The following is a 22,827-nucleotide window of genomic DNA, read 5'->3' on the forward strand; positions in this document are numbered from 1 at the left end:
CCAGCATATAGGGAGGACATGCTGTACTGCAGACAATGCTCGGAGAGAACGATTCTTACCATTCTTATCTGGAGACCTTACCAAGATGTACTTTTCCTGTTAATGTTTCTTTATTACAGTTACTTTCTTCTCTCCTCCCTTCACATTTAGTCTGTTTGTGGTTTGGCTTCTGGAAACAGCTGAAGGTTAACAGATAGGGACTGCAGCAGCATGGGGCTCAGTGTGGTTTGGAGTGGGATTGGGATGCACGCGGTGCGGAGAGCCAGGCAGCACTGCCATGCACATCTGCACTTGCACAGGCCAATTAGAACGTTAATAATAATTAAGTGTCTTACTCCTAAGACACTCCTACACAGGGGAACGCTAAAGTGCCAGTCAGCTCATTTCATTAAAGCCAGACACCTCTCAGACCTGGCTGAGGGAGCAGAGCAGGGCAGTTCCAGTGCAGCTGATCTGCTTACAAACTGGAGCAGCCAACAGAGAGAAAATATGGACCTGAAAAGAGAAGTCCAGCTGTGGCAACCAAGCTGCACCTCTCACCCCAAACTGAGCCACAGCAAATAAATGCTGAGTGAAACTGATAAATTTCCAGTTTGCAGGGGTTGGTAGGAGTCTTTATCTAGCTTCAGTTCACACGCTTCAAAGTGGCTCCATTTCAGATTTGAGATAATCTCCTAATTAAACACAAACTCAGCCTTAAGCTGCATGTCATCTGATTTCCACTCAAGCACTCAGAGCTGGACACAAACTCACTCCGAGCTGCTCAGCCCATCCGGCACCAAGATGACATTTCACTGTGCAGCGAGTGCTGGCCCTGAGGTCACCTTCCATCTGAATGTGAGTCACCCACCTTCCTCATCTTCCATAAGCACGGCAGCCTGGCTCTCAGCTGACCACAGAGAGCTGCTTATTCACCAATGAAGCCATTTCAGATGCTAGTTTTCAAGCAGTGAGATCCTCTGATGGGCGACAGGACAGAAAGCCAGCAGAGGGAATGGGTCTGCTCCTGAAAGAGCTCTAGGGTTCCAGGCTGCCCATCTGGTAACACCCTGGAGGGCTGGAAGAAAAGCGTAGGCTAGTTCTCATGAGCACATCCTCTTGGGTGACCCTGACATGTTTTCAAGTTCCACCATCCTTGGCTTTAGCAGAATGGATTCTGTGCATTCCTTCTCTCAGAAATGTTAAGGCTACTTTTCACTCAAACCTCTAGGAGCAAATGAAAAAAAAAGAGGAGCAAGAAGCAAAATCCACAGAAGTACAAGAACAAAAAGCCCCATTCAGAGCACACTCTAAACAAAGCAGATAAAAAATATGTTAAAGCAAAACTGAGCCACTCTAATTTCCAGTAAATTAAAGGAAAAAAAAAATCCTACCGCTTTTCACTCACATCAGAGAACAATCACAACAGAATACTCATGTAATGTGATGATGACTTTACTCTTGCACCCAAGGGGTTTCCCTGCCTCTCTCATACAGTTCTTACAATTATCACATTTGCTCCCACTTTGCATCCTTCCCTAAATCCAGTTTGCCCTGTTTTGAACACTTTGGGCTGACAGAATTGCCTGCTTGCAGTTTCCTTTTACTATCCTTTGATTTATTTTTTTTTTACCAGCTGCAAGAGAAAAGTCAAGAGAAAACACAAAACCACGAATGTGCTTAGGTGTGCATAATGCAGAACTCTGAAGCTGGTACAACTCAGGTGTCGTTTTCCTGAAAGATCAGAAATGTGAGCAAACTCAAGTCAGCCCAACATCCCGAATCCAGCAGAGCAAAGCACAGTGAAGGTCCCCTGCACCCCATTTCTTGCTTCTCCACCTATAACTAAAGGAAATGGTGTTAGCCCAGCTCACTGCTGGGGTAAAAGCCTTGTATACACAACCTCAGTTTTATCTGCAGCCCTTGAAAATAAAAAGCGAAATGAGGAATCTTTCTGTCTTGTGCCCGCTTTGCTTGAGATCAAATTCTATCCATCCACTCAAACAAGAAATTTGTTCTCTGAAAAATGTCACTGAAATTATGAACAGAAAATAACAACCAAAAGTGAAAAAAAGTAAGCTTGAATAACTCTAGACAATTTTCATTAGTGTTACGCCACACACACCAACTTTCAAACCACAGAAATAACAAAGTGTTCTCGATAGTCATTTGCCTCTGTGCCGTGCTATAATGAAGAAAGTCTGTTCTCTTGTTACTGCAAGGTACCGGTGAAACTGTTGGACAATATCTGAAATGGGAAGAAGTATTAAAAAAAGTCAGATGATCTGAACTTTGTTATTCACATGTGGCTAATAAGCCTAATGTTAGCGTTCGCAGACATTGCTGTCTTATAAATTAATGGAAAATGAGCTGGGCAATTAGCTGGAAGCAAAATAAGCATTCCCACCTCCTGTAAAACACAGCGCAGTATTTTATAAAGAAGCGTTTGATCAAACAATCATTTGATCTTGAGGTCTGTGTAACCAAAGTTTTCAATCACTTCTCCTTGGCTGCCACGAGTTTCAGAATTACGGAAGCTGTATCATTTTGTCAACCTTCAATGCACGGAAACGTTGAGGCATGTCCCCACAAGATGATTATCTGTCTGACTTGCAGTTGAAAGCTATTAGATGTTACTTTTTACATTAGCTGAGAATTGCCCAGTTGCAGTTTTTAAGTCTGTTAAGGATGACAAAGATGGGCATGACAGAGAGACTTGCCGTGATTAAATGCTACTTGAATTTATTTCACAACGTGCTAAACGTTTCTTATGATACGATCTTAAAATTAGAACAAACTGATCTCGTACCTACTGAAGTTTATGACATGATGAATTCTTTAGAGAGTAAATTACAATGAAGCATTGATAGCAAATTACTTGGTTATAAACGTAGCTCATCCAAAAACACATCATTACAAGAACAATGTGAAGGGTTTTATTCGGTAGCATACATCTGCTCTCATTTCTGATTTCACATTCTGATTACAGCAAATAAGATTATTTTCACCTTAGACAATCATTTTCTCTGGGGAAAAAAAGAAAAAGACTTTACAACAACTGCTGAAGAGCTGCAGTTTTACAAGAAGCTGAATTGGGACCGTTTGATGAGAAATACTGCATATATTATACACTATAAGGTTAAGTGGAGAGTGTGTGTGGATGGACTTCAAAAGCCTTGAATTTGGACATGGTATATTTATCTATCTTCAGAGTTCCGGCTCTTTCAGTTTCTTGCAGTTCATGGAATTAATTATGCCCGTTTCTACCTCAAATGCAGAAGTGGAACAAATAATTTCCTTGGATAAACAGACTTGAGCAGATTGCAGAAGACCACAAAATATCGATTATGTTAAGTCTGAACTTCAAATTAAGGCACAAATGAAGGTTAATTTCAGTTATTCGTGTAAAGAGTCTTATGAATTGCTTTAAAATGTATGAAAAGTATCAGAACTGGCCTTGAGTACTATTTTCAGTAATACGTTTACCTTTACAGGATTGAATTGTACATTCAAGGGTAGAAGATGTGACCACAAGGAGAAAAAAAATACAGGATTTACCAATAGAAAGAACATTTCTTTATATTGCCCCTTCAAAGTGGCATCTTTCCCTAAAGTGCACAACCATTTCCCAGGCAGGTGGTCATCCATCACTGCAGGTACAAGAAAGGCTGTGGTCAGAACAGCACTGTATTTTTGCTGCTTTGCTACAATAAGTGACAATAACCTGCTTCAGTTGCTGTCACCGTTGCTTGCTTTTGCAAGCACTAAGAATGTTGTTGCTGTCATTGCTATTAAATTTGTAGTGTGGTTGTTCTGGAGACACTACATATACACTTCACTTTGGGAAGCTATGCTGAATTCTGAGGTCACAGAGTCACATACACTATGTTCACACTTTATCTGGGGATGTAGTGTGAGTTTAAGCCAGGGAAACTGAGTCTATCTCTGTAGTAAAACCAGAGAAAATGGCATCATGAATGCTGTTCAGATAAACTGGAATATGGGATTTCTCTGTCGTGATACTGCAGAAGGAAATTAGCCATCTAATGGGCTTCAGCATTACGAAGCAGCTCCCTGGCATGGCATTATATCCCCACCATGTCGCAAGAGGTTCCCAGCTGTGGCATCAAGGTGGTGTGACCACACAGCTTTCCTGTGTAAGTCCTGAAATGAACCTGTGAGATGTTTCTGGTTTTAGCAGCAAAGTGGACCAAGGCTTCTCCACATACCACTTCAGCCCCACACTTTGGAGTCAAACACTTCTGGTATTTAAGGCTTTAGGAAGCTTCATATCGTGGTGTCTTCTTTATAGTATTTGCACATATCCACACCCAGCAGTTCATTTTCTTAAAATACAAATATGTACATGTGTAATAAAAATGCTGCCAAGTCATAAGAGTTTTAAATGATTTAAACCCAGAAAAACATACCTGTTTCTAACTTCTCTGACCTGCTGCCCATCACTGCAGAGCAGTACTGAAAGGGCCATGTGCCACACACTGTCAGCTGGCATCAGCAGAGGTGCTCACCTGTAAAGCTACTGACTGTTTTCATGGCATCACATGAAGCACAGAAATAAACAGCTCCTCTCTTATGATCACAGTATGGAAGCTTTGCTTTGCTGTCTATCCCTTCTCACTAAAAGCATAAAGCACAATGTCAGATAGGAATTAGACACAGAGGCAGGCGATTGCAGCTGAACCTCACTCTCTGAGCAGAGGAACAACAGGCACTTGAGACCACACAGATGTGTGCACCCATTTCCTTCTCCGGAGCCTTTATGCAGGTGGTAAGAGAAACCTCTCCCCAGCAAACTGTCACAAAGCTGTTGCTTTTTCTTTTCTAAGTTCTTGAAAACAAACACGCACATGCTCTTTTCCTGTGAAACAAGTTTAGTTTTTGTCCTATTTAAGTTACAAACACATCAGAAATCTTCCTCACCACAGTGCATCCTGTCTTTTCTCTGTCTGACATTTAAAGTACAAACTCTACAGCGCAGGGTCTCTTTATTTTTCAGTGTCTCATGCGGTGCCAAGTCTCAGTGTTAAAAAGTAAGTAGGAAATGCCCACACTCCTATACAAGTTTATAGGATATGTGATAGCTTATGTCTGATACAGGCAATTTTGTCAGTAAAACAGGCCTGTGCAACATACCTGTCTGTTTATACATGGTAAAACAGATCCTGACTTACATTCTTGGGCATACGCACGTGGTGCAATGCTGCCATCCTCAAAGTAAAGAAGTTTTTCAGCATGTTCAGATGGAACTTCATCTGTTCCAATTTGTGCTTGTTGCCCCTTGTTCTGTCACTGAGCACCACTGAAAAGAGCCTGGCCTCATCCACTTGGCTCTTGGCCATTGGATATTTAGAAGCATCAATAAGATCCTCCCTCAGTCTTCTCCCCGCTGGCCACACTCCTTTTAATGCACCCCAGGTACCATTGGCCTTCCTGGCCACCAGGGCACACTGCTGGCTCATGGTCACCCTGTTGGCCACCAGAACACTCAGGTCCTTTGCAGAGCTCCTTTCCCACAGCTCAGCCTCTAATATATACTCCTGACAATCCAATGAGTGTGGGGTTTGTGAAGGAGACACAGACATTGGGCCCTTGACTGTACACCCACTGTTCAGCCTGACACCTTCCCCAGGCAAAAGCATGGGAGAAGTATCTCCTTCACCAGCTCCCAGGCTCCAGGTCGAGCAGGAGCTGTGATGAGATCAACTTTACTTTCGCAATGATTTAACTCCTTTCAGATCAGCAGTGAACCAGTAAGGGTGACTAACACACACATCAGCTTTGGAAAATTATCAACATACCTAACACAGTGCTGGCACTCAGAAATGAACTATTCTGTTTCATGAGTCAATTTATTGTGTGTCTGGGGAAAGAACGTATGAAACCAAATGTTGCATGTCCATAAGAAGATACAGGCAAGCTGCCTGTGCCTCAGAGAAAGTTCAGTCCTTGTGCAGATACAGCGGAGATCACTGGTTTGTCTCATTTCTGTTATTTTATGCTACTCCCCTCCAGCTCCAGCTCCTGTTCTTACTCTCCACGCAAGCACAGAAAAGAAGCTTCTCTTAACTGACATCTGCAACAAACGTGCTGATACTTGAGATATAAACTGGGAGGCTGGCATTATAACAGAGCCTCTAAATCAACCTCAGGACCTCGTTAGCATAATTAGAGATAGGATAGGTATCTTACAAGATCCAGGACAAAAAGCAGAAAAATAGTAATAACAATAAAAAATATAGCTGTACACCCCAGCAACTGCTGGGGGTTCAAGAGCAAGTCATATCTTGTGTGAGATAAATACGTTTTATATGATGTTTAATCTCACAGGAATTATGTCAGAAATACTCCGAAGCTTGTTAGGTGAAAATAAGAGTATTTATGTGCATGATCAGTAAGAGATTATTGTGCAGAAGAGCTATTGTGGCTTCCATCCCCACAAAGGGTGCACATCTTGCAATCACAAGTGTACTGAAAATTAATGCTATGTTCACTGCTCCTTTCTGCTGATTTAAAAATCCAGAGAACACAGTTCTGGTACTTCTTCCTATTGAAACTCAGGTGAGATACAGAAACATGGAGGAAAGGATTTGTTCAAGATCAACAGGAAATCAGTGGCAGATGCAGGCCTCACTCATCTGTGAGGTCTCTGAGAGCACTAACCAGATGTAATGGCTCCAAATAACCTAACCTGGAACTTCCATCCTCTGCCCATGGGCCCAGGAGCCCCATTGAAGATCAGCCCTGAGTCTCCACTCCCTGTAGGAGACCCATTATCCCTTCAACTCCCAGTCTCTTTGGGAAAAGAAGGTGCTTGCTGCACCCTGATGTTATCCCAGGACACCGCCATGCCTTCCTTATTCATTTCCACAGCACCGAGGGCAGGAAGAGAAATGTCATATACATTTTTCAGCTGTTGGGAAGCAGAAGTAGAAAGAATTTAAAGCACAAACACAGACTGGAACTCTTCTTTGCTCACTGTCTTAAGCATGTCCTTCCTCCCACTTGATACTGTTGATGGCAGCATCACCTGCCCCCATGCAAAGCAGCAGCAAAACAGTGTCAAGGGGTTAAATGAATGGAGATGTTCCTGTTCTACATTAACATCCTCTGAGAATAATAAATCATGCCTGGCAGAAGTAAAAGCAGTGGGAATAAGGTTTTAGCAGAAGGAAATTATCACTGCAGAAGGCTTAAGACCCCTGGGAAGGGGAAGAGGCAATATTTAATGGTTCAGTAGCATAACTGGGGAAAATGGGCTAAGCACCCATTGGAGAGAATGTGAGGCACAAACAGCTCACAGCAGAGAGTCAGGTTGTCCTTTGCCTGCCATTAGACACATCCCTGCTCTTAAGTTGTACCAGATCTTAGCTTTCTCCAGCAGTATTTGGTTCAGGATGAAGCATTCCAGTAAGGTTCATCTTGCAGTGAGGGACCTGGACGTCTACAGCCTTGGTACCACGTGGGGAGGGCAGAATAGCTCATCCAATGGCTCAGTCTGTAAATACAATCTCACTTAAGCTTGTCTTTTCATGTACAAGAGGAGAAATTCCACGTGTATTTCACACTGACATGTGGTATAAGACAGCAGTTGTCTAAATCTTCATATACGTGCAATTACTGGTCATTTAATTTGGAAGCTGGAAGGGTGACTCAACACAAAAAGATTCAGGCTGAGTCGACAAGGTCTTTTCCTTGGGAGTTAGATATACAGCAAGAAAGCAAAATAACTCTGAGGGAGGCACAAAAAACTTTGCATAGTGGAGGTTTGGGACATAGAATGCAACTTTTCCCACAGACAGTTTCTGTGCTTTTTCTTCTTCCATCCCTGAGACATCCATGTGCAGACTGTGGAGTGACTGCAATTAAGAGAGGAAGAAAAAAAGTTAACCCTTTAATCCTCCTGACCAGCTGATACCTCAGTATCTACAAACCTCCTCAGTCACCACTTATCTGGCTCAATGGTGCAGCTCCTCTACTAGAACAGGGCCTTGCCAAAAGTTTATTTTAATTTGGAGATTAGAAACCTCTGTCAACCCTACTGCTCAGTGTCAAAGTAAAGACCAGGATCTCGGCTTCTACAGGAATGGATGAAGAGAAGAAAAATAGTGCATTGCACCTCTCTGGGGTACTACAAGTGGCTAATTAGCCTGAAAAAAGCACAGAAACCCTCAGTCTCTCCCTGCTGGAGGCAAGCCAGGGGAATCTGCCTTATTCTACATGAAGTGTATGAAGAAAGATCAAAGACCAAGATTTCATGGCTAGTGAATCACGGGAGTCTGTCGAGGGTCTCGATATGATCTTTACAGCAAAGAGGAATCTTTTTTGCTTAGTGATATGTCAGTAATGAGATATGTATTTTCTATGTTTTACTAAAATGTACGTTAAATTCCTTGGGTCAGTTGATGGCTCTATAGTTTCATATTCTTCACATGGGAAATACTGGTGCAGATGTTTTCAAATTCTGTGGGGGCTCAGGGGTATTTTTTAAGTGTAATGTCTGAGATTCCTCCACTTTCAAAGGGATTTGGGAGACTCACTTGGATGCTTTGGAAAATATTACCTTAAGCAATTGTTTCCTGAAAGAATTACCACTAAGGCCAGCGAGCAAGCCTCAGTCTCTAAATAAATGCTTTTAGGGACCAGCTAGCAGAGCTGAACGTGATCTATTATGTCTCTTTGCCCTTTCACCAGTGTACCTCAAAGCACTCTGTAATCATAAATATAGGAAGAATTTGCTTCCCTTCCATCCATCCCCACCCTGCTATGGGAAAGAAAAGAAGAATTATGACAATTGAGCAATTGTAGAACAGGGTAATTAAGTGGCTTGCCAAAGGCCAGGTAGCCAAACTGGGGAACTGATCCTAAGCGTCCCAGTTCCCGCTCCTCCTTTGGAGCCAGTGTGCACAGACCCTGCTGCTGAAAGGTCAGAATGCTTCCCTGGGGAAGATTTCATTTCCTCCTTTGAACGCTGAGGGAGGGGCACCTCTAAATCACAGGTTAGGCAGGCACTCAACTGCCTTAACACAATGTACTTCCCTACACCATGTCTTGAAGGTGTAGTTAGATGTTATTACATGTACTGCTGCAGCTCCTAGAGGTCTCTGCCAAGAGCAAGCCCCATTGTGTTGGACACCGTTCACACACAGTATGAGACAGTCCCTGCTCCCAAAGAACTTTAATATTCTTTGATATTTCTGGGAAACGTTTCATGAGAGAATTTTAGCATAGAGTACAGGGCCTGTTTCTTCCTTTTAACCTGGATTACACCAGCATAATTCCATTGACTTCAGTCCACACCTGTCAGAGATGAGACTCCGGATTCCGTATGCTGCAGTCTCTCTTTTTAAATCCACTGGAGCATGTATAACAAAGAATCAGGAAATGAGTGGGCAGTTGGCATTAATTTCCTCCATGTCACCATCTTTGGTTTCTGTTGTGGAAACACAGCAAGGCACAGCAACTGCTATTTCAGTGCACAGAGCCATCCCTAAGCCCAGATGGTGACCATATGATCTGTCCCTCTTATGGACCATGGACACGTTTCTTTTCCTTAGTATTTGACTTCTGCATACAAAGAGTGCTCACCTAAATGTTCCTAACCACCAGAGCATCTGGGTGCAACACAGGTCCCTTTAGGAACACAGTAAAGACCCAGACAGAGGGTAAACAATTTGTGGAAAAAGCACAACCTGACTCAATTAGAATTTCCTCCATGAATAGCTCCCTATGTCAGAACTTAAGGCCCCAATTCACAGGGAAATCTGGGACCCATTTCCTCAGGAATTGCTAGCTATTTACGCAGAGAAAGTACTGCATTCTGATTTTGTTTTCTGGACAGTCTGGGGTGGGCTTTACTGCTCACTTGAATAGACGGGATTTATGCTGAGCTGGTAGTAGTAAGATGACAGGAGATCTGTACTTCTGAATGTTACCACTTGTGTCCTTTGGCACCCGTCTCTCCTCCTGGCACAAGATGCCCAGCTATCAGGAACGGCTCAAATTCATCACATAGATCACATTCATCAGCTGCTGCAGATGAGCACACCCTTATACCCACGCTGGTGTTGTCAAATTGTACCCAGTTTGTGTGAAAAGTAGCAGTTTGATGTCCTCTCTTCAATAAGGATGCCTTGGACTCCCACCAGCCATCATGCAGCAATAGTCAGGGTCTAGAGAATTCTGGCATTTTCATTTATAATGGTCCCTGTGCAAGAATCACCTGTGGGCCAGAGCCCCATACATCTCATAGAGCACACTCTGCTACAGCTGCTAAAGGAGAAGCAACAGCTATCTTTTGTTCATCTTACTGTGTCCTTTACTCCAGGCAAAGCAGACTGGTCTGTGGAGTAAGACATTATAAGGGGAGAATGAGCCCGGCACAGCCTGACCCTCAAGGAATAGTTACGACAATCTTCCAAAACCTTCAGAGTGTATAATATGCCCTTTCAAAGGCCCAGCCTTAGCCACACACTCCTGTGCAAACAAAAATGGATCTAATTCCAACTCCTATGGCCTTTGCTAGAGTTAAACAAAGCCTTGTAGAGCTGAATGATAACAAACCACAGAGCGAGGGAGAAATTACGCGAGAAAGAAAAAAAACAAAACAAAACAAAATATTCATCCGTGACATTTCGAAGGCTCTCATTTGCCTAACTGCTGGATTTCAGAAGAGCTGCATGACTTTACACCAGCTTCGAAGACGGGCTCTTTTTTTTTTCATGTTTCTTCTGACGAGCTCTGAAATCAGCAGAGATGTTCAGGCAGACTTGTGTAGGCTGTCTCAGACAGCAGGGGCTTCAGGCAAGAAGAATCTCAGGCCAACAGCAGCAAGAAAGAGAAAAGGTTGGTGGTGGAAGAACAGAAGATGAAGAGGGAAACAGTGAGAGGCAATTCTTGTGGTTTGGAAGTTCCTGTGGCTGTATGTACAGTCAGCATTTCTGTCTGCAAACAGAAACATTTCTGTTTGCTTTGCAAGCCAGATTTCTCAACCTTTGGCCTTCTGACCTTCACTGTATCTGGCACTACAATCAGGTGTGAGATAGGAGTTCGCTGCTTGAGCTGCAGGGCTTTCTCACTTGTCCAGCAGTCTGATGACACAGGGCCTACCCTGTCTGCCATTGACACAGTGAAGCAAAAGAGACTGCAAGGAGAAAGCGCCCAAACCTCCCTGTTCAGAAGAAAGCACAGAGGTTACATGAGCTTAAACAATGCCACGTTATCCAATTCCAACAAATACAGACTTCAAGCACAAGGAGAATCTACACAAGCTGTTTTATTTTGCACGGTTGTAAGAATCAGACAAGATTTCCACCTGCTCGAAGATACACAGTGTTATCTCTGTTGGAATCTGGCAGGAGATGAGCAAAGGGGTGTTCTTACCTTTGACCTGAAAGTTCATTCAATTTGCCCTTATCAAATTAAAATAAAGTTTTGTTGTTTTTTTTTTAAGTCTGTACAGTTTCTTTATACCACATGCCCATGTTTATAGCCATATAAAATTCCCTGTTTGCCTACACCCCACCCAGCATAAGTCTATAATTTTATCCCATGAATCATTCTGTACCATCAGATCACACCCAAGTTACCAGAACTCTAAGGAAGTGGCGAGTTCATTATGCTCATTTTCATCTTTCAATTTTAAAATAAAAGGTTTTTCTATTGCCGCCCTGAATCCACAAGTATTTTTTCTTTCTCAAATGACAGGCAAAAAGGAGCATGCAAAATTAATTAATTACATGCACCCAACAAAAGGGACTACAAAGGAAGGGAGACCTAATAAATGATTTTTAAGGGACTGTTTGGACCTGTCCTGTAGTGGCTGTATCTACCTCACGTGGCACTGCAAATCTTAAGCCTTCAAAAATCATGACTCAGGTTCACCAGCAATCACGAGGCTGAGGAAAAATCACAATTTCCAGTTTAAATTAAAGTTTTCTGGCTTATTTGCCTCTGGGTTTTGCAATAGGCCATGGCTTTAAGCGGTTAAGCAGCCATTGGAAGGACCTTTTTCCCTGTTCTTTTCAAGGGAAAGCGGACATTTTCAGCTAATGAATTGTGTCCTAGAGCTGGATGCTTAAGGAAACTGCCAGACACAAGAGGTTGGATTCCAACAGAAAGCAAACTGCAGTGACTTGGGGTAGTTTAGAGTGTTGTTTGTTAGAAGCACAGAGCAAAGAACAGTACACATGGAGAGAGATGTGAGCAAACAGCCGTAAGTCACAATTTCTTTCACTTCTGTGCAAAAAGTATAGGAATATGCTGCTATCTTAGCAAACATTTCTTAGTTTTAACTTCTTAGGATTGTCTTAGGGCTACCACATATCATTCAAATGGGTTGGCTTTGTAGTTATGACAGTGAAGCTCAGTATTCTTTTTGATTTCCAGCCATTTTGTGGCCTCTTCATTGTTTCACAACTGTACCATGCAGTAATGACACAACTTCTTGCCATTCAATCCAAAAATGTCAGGCGGCCAAAAAGTAAATTTGGGCTGTCTCATGGGTAACTTAAGTTCATGTAATATTGCCACTGGGTTGTTTCCTAGCCAGAATGCTTAATTGCTGAGAAATGTGTTTACAGCATTGTATGTCCACCTCTGTCCATTTGGGATTGAGACAGGTGTGACAGAATACTACCAGCCTTGGACTGGCCAACAGGTTGCAGCAGGCTGCTGCCAGGGGGCAGCTCTTCTGCAGTGCAAAGAGTGAACATCCATAACAAAAGTTGTATCTGACCTAGTGACGAAGGAAAAGCAAAGCAAAGAGGGGTTGAAGTCCTTATCTGCTGTGGAAGGGTCAATTTTTGCAAAAATGATTGTGCACTTTAGACGTGAGGTCTGTTTTCCTCTATACACACTCACTGTGCTTTATTGCTTATTAATGGAACAACAAAGAAATGGTCTAAATCTCATCATGCTGCAGCTGACTACAGCTGAAAAAAAGCTGGAGCACGGAGTATCATATACCTCACTGGTGCTCCTCTATACAAACTCCTCCTGTTAATGGCCTTCTGTTTTACAACAACATAGTCACACTGACATTTAAAACTGTGGTCTCCTCACCGCTTCATTCAGAACTATCAATGCAGTGTCCACTGCTCCCACACAAACCAACTTTTCTGGGTACTTTCGGATGCTCTGTGATTGGCAGGGAGGCTCAGGGTAGCAGACAAGGTGAATTCTGTAAGCATGGTAAGAGATAAGGCAATACCAAAAGGAACAGTAACCACAAAACTAGCTCACAGAGTTCAAGGGATGGAGGTATTGTTTATTTTCTGCGCTCTTGGAGCAGCTGCAATTCCACATGTAAGCTAACTTCTTCAGCCCAAACTTTTAGACCTGGAAAGTCCCTTAGCACTGAGCATTATTTAACAAAGAATATATGCTTTCTTTATCTTTTATCTATATAGGAAACAAAACAAAAACAAAACAACCAAGACGGTTGAACAATGCCTACAGCTCTGACTTAGGCCACGTCTCTGCCCTTGTTTGCACTGATGCAAATCAGAGATCACTGGAAGAGATTTAACACGGGCCTTTACATTTCTTATCACATCACTCCTCTGCTCCGCCAGTGATCTGTTCTCTGTATTTGTAACAACAGTGCCCAAGCTTTTGCCAAGCCACAGTTACACATGGAATGTTTTCTCTCTCCAGGCACACAGAGCTCCTGTCCCCTGTACTACCATATAGAACATGCATCTTTTGTCCTGCTCACAAGAAGCACACCAACAATTATACCAATCTCAAGGTTTTTTAAGTCATTTCCCCAGCATTAGCTCAGCTGGCTTGCCCATCCCATTTGTTTATGATGAATGTTTTAAGACAATTACATATTCCCAGGTGCATTTAACCAGAAAAGCAGGAACAGAAAGAAGTAACAGACCTGGGACTGCCTGGGCTTGTATGGTGGCAGCAACAAATAAGTTTACATGCTTCAAAGGCACTGATAAATCTGCTTCTGCATTTGAGGGACCCATGATTAGAACTGGCTGGTAATGGGTGATTGCTACTTTTCAGCATATTTCTTCTTTTTTTGGGTTTAGCTTTGGCCTCTGTAACTGATGTTGCATTAGCTAGCATTGCTAAGTACCAGTTTAGTCAAGGTCTGGAGATAAACGGTGAATAAGTAAATAGACAAAATTTTTCTCTTGTCTGGGAACTACCTGCACCTCTGAACTGCCAGGTAATGTCAACTAAGTTCTATTAGTCCTTGATCTCTATCTACCCATGGTTGCCAAAATTAGTGAAGAGAAACTGATACAGTCGATGGTGACACAAGGCTGAATCCGCATCAGTCTGAAAACCAAGCAAAAGAGTAATGTGATAAACTACCCACCCCTACACACACTGTACATTGCTCCAAAACATCCAGGCAGTGTGGTCTGTATGATTTTCATACCTTGGATGGTTGAGGAAAGAATAATGCTGATTTAAATAAATAAATAACTCAAATAAGAAATAGGGTCTGAAACTGTATCAAACAGAAATAATCCCCAAGGTGCATTAAGATCTGACAGTTTCTGTTCAATTTGCAAGTGGGAAACAGTTGTCTGTCACTCTTTCTCTTCCTTGAACACAAACACATTCAAAGTTAATCCAAATCTTTTTGTTTCATCAGCAGGTTCATCCAGTTACCTGCAGGATGCAGAACAAGTTTAGGTACCAACAAGTATAAGTCAATAATGGGCCCAGTGTTATTCTCCCTCTCTCTACTTTGTCTGTCAATCTAATTGTCAGAGGAAAGCGAAACCCACTCCCAGACGCTACAGCTTTGGGTCTCACATCTGCTCCTACATTTGCTGTTTGTATGACCCCTTTTCTAAGCACAGTTTGAGGAACTCTCGCTAAAGAGTAAGGCTCTTTCTCCCAGACACTTTGAGAGATTTCCTATTAGTCACTAGGATAATTAAAGGTTCCAGTTGCATTGCATTAGCACCTTTCATGTCATTAGAGTCCAGCTGCAGTGCGAGAATCACATATTTGCTGAGACTCCTGTGCCAGCCAACATGCCGAGAGCAGAGTTTTACGTTTCATCACTTTGTAAAAGAAATACAATTAAGCAGTGTTCCCTGATTGTATTGCAGGGCAGGTCATAAGTGGGGCTCTAAGCACCAATCACTGGAATGCCTGGACAGGAGTTGTACTCAAATGGTGCCTTGACAAGGTTTTATGAGCACATTGTTACAAATCTGTGCTCACCTAAGACTTCTTATTTGTCAGTGCACCACATGGTGAAGCGGCTCAGGACTCTACAATGAAAATGCCAATAGCACTTGGGCACTTGCTTCACAGTGTGTGGTATCTCTACTTGACTTAGAGGAAAATCTTCACCCTTTATTAGTAGTGCAGGTCCTGTGCCACAGGGTTTGGGAGTTCTGAATTCACCCTCCAAAGGCTACTGGTACAAAGATTTACTTCATTATAACATTGTTAATTGACAGACTTGTGTGCCTGTCTAGTCAATAACTGCCTGTTAAAAATATGCATTAACCAGAGAGAATGAATCAGCTGCTAATAGCAGTCTCCTGATTGTCAGCTTCCATCTATCTTCAGTATTTGTTGGAACCTTGTCACTATTGTACTCCCGCGGCTCCAAGCCTCTAACATATTTATCCTCCAAACACCCCTCTGGGGCAGGGCGGTTGTTGCTCTCACCAGCTTACAGATGGGAAACTGTGATACTGAGAGGGAGAGTGATTTGCCCAAGGTCACACAAGAAATCTGTAGCAAAACAAGGAATAACACATCAGTCTATCAACCCCTGGAGGATTAACCTACCCCCAGCCAGGACATCCTTCTTGTCTCCTTCCTCCTTCAAGTGAGCAGAGCTATATCAATTTATACCAGCAGAAATTCTTTGAGATGCTTTGAGAATACAGTCTTCTGTTTATAGGTGGATAAAATATTAATTAAATATCCTTTCACATTCTCAAAACGTGGGCATCCAAAAGTCAATCTTAAAAACATGAAATACACACTCTCAAAACTTGCTTAAAATCAGTGATTCCTGTAAACCATGCCCTATCTCTCTTGCTTGTCTATCTGCAATTCTTACATTCACCAGCATCTCTAGCTGCAGGTGTTGGCAAAGAGTGGCCACCATGCACTTTTGTTGGAGGTCTAGATAGAATTAGGTCTAGCAGTGTTAGAGAAATGTGAACCCGAGATCTGGCTTAGAGTCTTGGTAATCACATGAGTCCTTTAGTTCATGTACCAAATATGTTTGCTTGTAATTCAATAAACTGACATAGGATCTTAAGGAACATTAACTCCTGTGTTACTGCGGCACTGTGATTGATTACAATATTGCTCTTATATTAATGTTTCTTATGTGCTATGGAATGAAGAAATGTAAGGCAGGCATGATCCTTCACATGACAAGTTTGTCTTCCAAATAACATACGATAAAGAAGAAAAGATAAAGAAAGAGTGGGGCAGTAGATCTCGAGAACATAGACATAAGGTAATTAATAATGGGTTGGAAACTTGCCCAGTTTGTGGGAGCCATGAATTCAAGCAAGGAAGCTAAGCTGTGCCAGTCACACTAGAGGGGAAAGATGGTGTAATCAGGTGAGAGAAAGCAGTGCCAAATGCACATTACTGCAGCATGGATCCACGTGTCTCACTGCACCAGCTAAAAAAATCAGCCATGCATGTGAAGCCTCTTGAACAGCTCTCTGCTATTGCTTGATGAAGCAGTGACTGTAGCTCTGTTCCTGAACAGACGCAAAAAACACAGATGAAAATTTTTAGAATGCAGTAAACCTAGAAGTAAGATGGTAAAAACAGTAATTTCTGGTCAAAGAAAAAGTTGTGTTTCATTTTCATATCTTTTTACTTTTTGCTTATACACTTTTCCATCAAGAAGCAAACATATGTTGTATTACATCAGGGCTGCCTCCCATTTCTTCCTGCTATGTGCTTCAAAACCAAAACCCCAGGCTGCAGATATTGCTGTTTCAGGACTTCAGTTCAGCAGAGGGAGGCAGTGTCAGAAGAAAAGGACGGTGGTTTCTCTGGGCTGGGGGGGAGGCCCAAACCACTAGTTCCAGTTCCTCTGCCTGCCTTTCCTCCCTGTGATTATTCTCTCCCCACAGTTTCTAGGAGGCTGCTTCAGGAAGTCAGAGCCCCCATTGCACTCTGCTGTTCCTGCAGGCAGTTGTGGCTTCAGCTGCTGCACAAGACGATGACTCTGCAGGTTTCTCCTTCCTGTCCTTGCAGTCTATCAACCCCTCCATCAAGAGGGGACACTGAAGTTGGCAGTTGGTGCAGCTGCAGAAGCTCCCAGCTAACCATGGCTACTGGGTGGCATCTTTCAGAGGAAAGGAGAAGTACACCAGAAGGCCTGCCCAGCTGCGCAATAGGCACAACCCCTTCCTTGTAAAAACAAAAGTTTTCAGCTTTTCGAGAGCCTCGAGGGATTTTCCTCCACCTTCCTACAGGAGTGTTGGGGCAGACACTCGTCCCAGTTCTGGTGCAGCCCTCCCAGAGCACTAACAATAGGGTTCCTGTTCAAAAGACCTGTGGTGTACAATTAGGCAAAGCAAGCTTCAGAGCTGTCTAGCCCACAGACACAAGATGGGACAACCCAATTCAAAGAATTAGACATTGATACAGTGTCAGCTTTCACTGGGAAAGATCTTGCTGGAGGTAGAAAAAGGTTGAACTCTGTTCTCAGAGGTGTAGGTTAATTTCCAACCAAGGAGGAACTGAGATCATGGCTATAAGAACAATATTATTTGAGTATTTGGGTCTGAAATGCCCGTTTTCAAAATTCACTAGGGTCTGGCATTGATTGTTTGCAGTTTTCATCGAATGCCAAGGCAACAAAGGAAAGCAGAGACTGGTCTTTGTGAAATGGATGACTGTCATCATGGGAAGGATGACACCTGACCCAGTGATCCCTCTTGTCTGCCCTCCTGGAAGTATTAATTATTAAGGAGGTGTAAGTAAGTCAATGCAGAAAGAAGAACTCTAACAAACCATAACAGTCTCATTAATTGACACCCCGAACTTCCTTTGCACTATGCAACCATGTGTTTAGTGCCAGATAGAAAGCAACTAAAGACAGAGAAAGTCTCCAGAATGTAAGGCTACTTGACTGCTTGCAGTTATTAATGAATTAACGACTTTTCAGTGGGATGGGTCAGTGTTCTTAACCCCATTTTACAGACAAGGAGATTGAGGAAGAGAGAGAGGAAGTGACTCACTGAAAAACACCCTGCATTAGAAACAGGAATAGGACTCAGATCTCATGACTCCCATTCCTGAGTCTTAATCACTAGGAGATCGAAGCTGTATAGCTAAGACTAGAAGGTGGGAAGGGTGCGGATCTTCTTTGAGACAAAACGAAATGCAAGTTTCCTGGAATGGAGCCACCACTAATTTCAATAAATTTACTTAGATCTTGAGCTTTGGGATGGCATGAGCAGCTGTGAGTCATCTTGGCCAGTCAAAAGAATAATTAATTGTTGTGGGCAAATCTCAAAAGGTTTAGGGGGTCATGTAAGGTAAGCAGCTCAGCTTATCCTTGACTGCTCTTTTCTGCTGTGCAGACTACGCTGGAGACATTCAACAGAACACTTACCCCATGTTTTCCTTATGCCAGATCTATCCATCTGTTGCGCACACTTTCAGCCTTGTCTTATATTTTGATTACAAACTAATCAGTGCTGGGATTGTTTCTTTTTAGAGGATTTATAGCACCTGCCGTGGCACAGCTCTGATCCCTATAAGGATAAGGGAGTCTCAGACATAGAACCATCACCCAAAAAGTAATAAAAGGCTGAAAAGTTTGGCTCCTGAGATTTTTTGTGCTTCCTGATTAGAGCAGGAGTGGTTTCCTTGCGGTGCTTTGATAGTTTTGCTCCCAGCACAACTCACAACCAGGAAGTACAAGAATGCAGTGCAATGACAGCCAGAATTTGCAGAACAGCTCAGCATGCACAATCAGAAGCAGATTTGCAAAGGAGCTCAGCTCTCATTTAGGCACCAAAATCAGTACCTAGATTTTCTAAAGTGCCAAGCTGGCGGGCTGCAGAACTCTTTAGCAAATCCAGCCCTCATGGCAGCTTCTGAGCATGAGGATCTGGCTCAGTTCTTCAGGATGAAATGGAACCAGAGCTATGTGATGAGTCTCTCCTGGACTTGGTGTTAAGTATTCTAATTTTTTTCATACATTTTAGCTCCTGTCAGTACTGCAGTATAAACTGTAAAAACAAGAGTTGTGTTCTTCAACAGCTCTTCATTCCAAACAAAAATTCCAAACAAAACCAAAAGAAGAAAGATGGTTTGGTTTTGTTTTCTTTTGCCTGTTCTCCTGCCCTGAAATCTGATCTTTTCTCTAGCCCCAATCCTTAGGCAGCACCTGAGGTTGGTGATTGTGCTTCAGTATTCTAAGGGTCATATCCAGGTAAAAGAAAATCCCATAGGAAAAAAAAAAAAAAAAATGCTAGCTCTGCAGTTTCCTCTCCATTGTCCAAACTTCATATCTCATCATAATGTCAGGGAGGCAAGCAGGATGGATTGTCACTTAGGACTCCAGCATTCTCCTTGAATGAGACAGGACTGGTAGCTCTAACTGGCTTACCAGCAACGTGCTCAGCTCCATCCCTGCTTCACCCCACAGTAGGGTACCAAGGACAGTCTGGCTGTGGAGGGTGCCTAGGAGGTGTCTCATGCCAAAAGCCATCAGGGCTCCTTGCAAGTATTGACAGGCTGTCAGCAACTGTTGTGTGCTCTCTAGCATGTTTGCAGAACACTACTCTTGGCATCTAATTACCAGAGTGAAACCTAATAGCACATCTCCTCTGAGCTGGGCTGGCACAGCAGCACTATGGGGAAAGGATATGGAGGAGAGAAAGAGAACTCCATACTGGTCTATGGAATCAACAGATCAGGGTCTAATGCACAGGGATAACAACTCAACTGCTGTGGATGTCTCACAGAGCTGGATAAGAATTCACTGCTGAAAATTATTTGCATCTCAAAAGAGACAGTGTCCTTGAAATTCAAGAAACTTACTGGCTTCTTAGACACAGAAGGAATCCTGACCGATCCTGGCCAAGTTAGACTGCCCCATAAGGTATCATGGAGTACAGGCTTCAGGATGTGGAGCCTTGTGACAGCTTCTCCGTGACAGTAGACTGGTCAAAGAGTTATGCAGCTGGTAATATTATGTTAGTGAGAAAGTTCCCATTGCAGATTTGGCCCAGAAAGTGACCTCCTGCTTTTGTGTACTTTTTGCTTCCCATCTGGTCTAGTATGACTGCTCTCTTTCTGTTCCAGAGCAAAGCCAAACAGCCAAACTATTGGTGGTTTAAAATGATTTTTTTCCCCCCTAGAGCAGAGGCACTCAGCCCACACTGTGCACAGGGGAGGTGACGACTAACATACCTGTGGAAGCCCTGAGAACCTCACTGAGAGCCGATAGGCATGCAGGAATTTAAAAGCCCTGAAGCTATGTCTGAACCAGGAACTTCAGAGCACAGACTTTCAGGTTCAGTTTCATTTTGAAATGTCTGCAACGAAACATTTTGATATTTAAAAATCATTGTAATTTATTTTCCCTTCCATGGGAAATTTCAAATATGTCACTTTTTTTTGCACTGAAATAGAGCACATCGCCCCCATCTTCTTCCAGGAATTTCCCCATTTTTTCAAATTCAAGGATTGCCTATAAAGCAGAGATGCTGATTTTCAACCCTCTCTCTGCCATTACTCCACAGACTTTTTCCAATGATGATTAAATTTTCAAGAAAGAGTTTATAAGCCCCTGCCAAAAAAAAAAAAAAAAAAAAAAAAAAAAAAAAAAAAAAGCTTCTTTTAGGTTCCAAGTCTGGAGAAAGGTTCCCTTTTGTTCCTCCTAAAGAGATATGTTGCCTGGTGCTGACTGGGAGCAGAGACACTCCTGCATTCCCAGCCCTGACACTAACTGCCCCTGTGGCCCCAGGCTAATCGCTTAAATGCTCTGGCTCAGTCTCCCCATTGGTAAAACAGAGATAATGATACTTACCATCTTCTTCACAGGGGTGTTGCAGAGAAATAATTAGTTTGTCTCTGTAAAGCACTTTGAAGATAAAAAACACAATACCATTGATAATAATTATTGCTATGCAGACTGGTTCTCCCCTCCCTACTGTCTTCTTGGTGCAGAAAGGTAAGAAGAGCCCCAAACTGAACTAAGCATCTCTCCCAGTGAAAAGAAGCTATTATTTCAGCAAAAGTGCATCTAAGCCAAAACCATAAGCCAGTCACCCCAAAATTCTGTCAAATCTGGTTTAGTGACCCCAGTTTTAACTTGCCAAACTTAGATGTACCACTGCTTGGAAAAGAGATTTGTTTTTCACTGTCTCTTTTCCTCCAGTCTCTCGCAGTTTTTAATAGCATTCTGTGCCTTCAAAAGCTTCCACCAGTCCCTGATACCTCTGCCATTCCCGGCATGGGGCAGCAGCTTATTATACATCAGTTTGTTACAGCCTTTGCTTCAAAGACCCACAGTTCAAAGGGTCCTAGAAGCGTTGAACAGGTCAGTGCTTTAATGCTGATCCACACATCTTTAGAGGGCAGTAACGCAGCCACAGTTTTGTTCCTGGGGGAAACAGGGAACAACTGGTTTGTAGAGTTCCCTTTGGCCTTAAAACTGGCCAAAGAATTGGATGCTCCTGGTGGCAAAGATCAAGCGTCAAGGAACCCTGCAGTGGCTGAGCATGTAGGGCTGTGATGTAGTGAATGAGTGAAAATGTGCCTTTGTGAGTCACTGACTTGTTCCTAATGGGAGCTGCAGAGAAACAGAGGAAGGAAAAAGGAAGAGGGGAGTAAAAGAGAAAAAAGTATCAGAAAGGATAAAGCAATCTAAACTACTTCTTTCCATGCATGTATTTTTTAAGATACATGATGGTGTGATGGCATACCTAGAGATTATCAAAAGCAAACCAGAGAAAATAATAACCCAAATACACCTCCAAGGCATCCTGAACCACATCCTCTTCTCTAAACTTTGGGGGGGAGGAAAGACAGATATGGAATATTTGCTAAACTATTTTTCACTTGCACGTAGACTTGAACTTCCTGCAAGGTCAAAGTCTTCTGCAAAAGGCCCTTCTTGCTGCACTTATGGCCCAAAAGGAAGCAAGAAAAAGCAGAAATCGTCCTGTTCTGCTGAGATCCTGAAGACCGTTTTCCAAACAGTTTGAAGAAGTAGTGTTTGAGTCTCTGGATAAATCTTTAGACTGAATCCAAACACTGAAACCAAATGCCAGCTCTTCCTTTCTGATATCAGCCAAAGTGGAAGAAGCCATTTTTGCAATGAGTATTATTTATTGTCTTATTGTCTCTGATGTGAATCAGATATGGTATCAAGCCCTGGAAGAGCTTTGCTTTTACCAGCTTTATATGCATACATATATACACCAGTTTTAATCAAAAGCAGCATGCATAAGGGCAGAATTTGCCCTGCAGTATCTAGTTGGGAGATTAATATTAGCAGATTGCTTTGAGTAACAGAAACAGAGACTCTTCAAAGGGGAATATAAAAGGTGGGGGGTGTTTCTGTCTGCAAGGAATTTACCTTGGGAAGAGCTGTTTGCTATAGCCCACGAATGACTGAAACGTATGACTGAAATGTATCCCAAATCAACTGTATGAGAAAACTACAGCATCTCACCGGTGTGATTTTTTGCAAAGCATCATTTAACTACAGATGCTCATGGACTGTAGACATTTAGACTGTAGACATCTCTAGACAATAACAAAAAGACTACTTTGGTTGCTAAAGTATTATGTGGGTCTTGCATTTGGAAGGGCTGAATTTCCCACCATAACAATAAT

General features: G+C 42.6%; 1 protein-coding gene across 1 annotated transcript in view; it reads right to left on the reverse strand.

Annotated features, from left to right (window-relative positions):
• Positions 1-22,827, reverse strand: part of MYL10 (myosin light chain 10) — an 82,746-nt gene that overhangs the window by 55,207 nt on the left and 4,712 nt on the right. The gene's annotated exons all lie outside the window — the stretch shown is intronic.

Source organism: Coturnix japonica, chromosome 19, assembly GCF_001577835.2.
Source record: "Coturnix japonica isolate 7356 chromosome 19, Coturnix japonica 2.1, whole genome shotgun sequence".
NCBI lineage: Eukaryota > Metazoa > Chordata > Aves > Galliformes > Phasianidae > Coturnix > Coturnix japonica.